The sequence below is a fragment of the Saccopteryx bilineata genome, chromosome 2 (genome assembly GCF_036850765.1).
Source record: "Saccopteryx bilineata isolate mSacBil1 chromosome 2, mSacBil1_pri_phased_curated, whole genome shotgun sequence".
NCBI lineage: Eukaryota > Metazoa > Chordata > Mammalia > Chiroptera > Emballonuridae > Saccopteryx > Saccopteryx bilineata.
This window is the reverse complement of record NC_089491.1, coordinates 30,955,597-30,957,743: the sequence shown is the minus strand read 5'-3', so window position 1 is coordinate 30,957,743 and position 2,147 is coordinate 30,955,597.

Sequence of the window (2,147 nt, the reverse complement as noted above, 5' to 3'; positions counted from 1 at the left end):
TCTATTAAATTTTTTTCTCCATAGATTTTTCCTCATCTGTCTGTGCTACATCTCTGTCTTTTGTATCCATGATATTAGATTTCCTTTTCCTTAATGGCATCTGAGGGTGGTTTTATTAATACCACTAATGATAATTAATAAAGAATAATAAGTAAAAAAATAGACAGCAATAAAAAATAATCTTAAAAATTTTTATTATTTCTTTTTTCCTTTTTTCTTTCCCTCTTTGAGAAAATACTGTGAAAGACTGAGAATTATATTGTGCTAAATGGAACAAAAACTACCTATAACAGAGGGCCTGAGTTGGGGAGAAGTGATAAAGGGGCAAAAAGGAGGTAGGGACCCACAAAATGCAAAAAAGGAAAAAATTTGGATCAAGAATAAAATAATTTGCTTATAAATAATGGTTGACTGAGAGATATAGTGAAAGGAATAAGAGGGAAATAAGAAAAAGAAAAAAATACTATTGTATTAAGTGGAACAAAAATTACATAGAATGGAGAGCCAGGGTTGGAGGGAATGCTAATGAGTTAAAAAGCAAAGTAAGAAGCACACAAATGCCACAAAGAAAAAATTTGAATTCAAAATAAAATAATTTGTTCATGAGTGAGGACCAAATGAGAGGAAAAGTAAAGGAGAAAAGAAGAAACTAAGAGAAAGGGAGAAAAAATAAAAAAGGGATAAAAGAAAAAAAAAGAGAGTCAAGGGTTTTGGAGTATAACCCTTATAGAGCGAAAGAAAAAAGAAAAAAAATTGGAAATGTAACACTTATGGGTAATGTAGTTCAGGATGAAGAGAAAAGAATAAGATGAGCAGAGAATAAAAGAACCAAGGTGGAAGAAGAAAAAACAATAAAGAAGATGAAAGAAACAAAAAAAAGTGGAAAAAGTTATAAAGACTGTTAAAGACTGTGGGTTTTTCTTGATTTTGAAACATTTTCTTCTTCCTTTTTCTTTCCTCTCCCTCTTCTTGGTCAGTGGCTCTGTACCCCAGGCTCTGCCCCTGTGGCATGCTTAGGTAGAGATTTGCACGTGTTGTGTTTCTATGGCGATGTCAAATACTAGGCCTCAGTCTTGTTGGTAGTCGAGGCTTGTTAGGACTTGCAGGTTCCAACATTGGGAGAGTCCGTTTTCCCAGAGCCTCTCTCCTAGTCTCTCCTTCCTGAACTAGCAGCCTGATAATCCAGCTATGAGGTTGCGGTTGCCACTGCCTGGAGAGTAAGAGGCTCAAAGAGCTGGCAGATCCCTACTCTATCTTCACTCAGCACAGGGTTCTGGGTAAGTCAGAGCCGCCAGCGTAATCAGGCAGGGCTGGGAGCCAATTGTTCTCAAGGTGACTTTCTATGAGCCTCCTGGTGTGTCCAGTATGCCTCAGCACTCTGTGGGACCATTATCCCCAGGTTTTTTGCACTTTGTAACCTGTATTGGCTGGGAAGAAGATGCCCTAGTCACTGCCTGCAGATCAGGAGGTCTTAAAAGCTGCCAAGTCCCTCTTTTTAGTGTACAGCCCCGAGTATGAAAGCTCTGCCAATCAGAGCCACCAGCTTAAGCAGGTAGGGGGGCGTGTTGACTTCTGTTCAGTTCCCCAGGTATATCTAGTTAAATTTGCCTTAGTGTTCCATGGGATTGCTTTCTGTAGGCTTCTTTCTTGTTAAAAAGCCTACAGCCTAGCCTGTCTAACTTCTGCAGTGTTCTCTGAGGTTTGTTCCGTAGGAATGTGTTTTTCACCCTGTATCGGCAGACAGGAAGTTGCCCTCACCCCTACGTGCAGAGCAAGAGGCATGAAAAAGTATCACGTCTCTTGTCTTAGATCGCTGATCTGAGAGAGACCCTGTCAACTAGAGCTGCATAAGCCATTTGGGCGGTGAGCAGACTGTGGGTTAAGCTAATTTCAGCGATTGGATCCGCAGATCTGCTCCAGAGACAATCTGCAAGTTGCCTGCGTGCCCCTCTCCCTAGCTCTTTCGTATTTTTTCTTCCCCAGATGTTAGCCTGAATGGCTGGGTGAGGCGCCCTGCCCACCTGAAGAAGTCTGGGCATATAGAAGTTTGCTTTTGCGCACTCGCCACACACTGTTGCTGCGGGAGCAGGGACCACACCGAGACTCTGGTCGTAGCCCATGCAGAAGCCTCTGACCCTGCCCCTCTG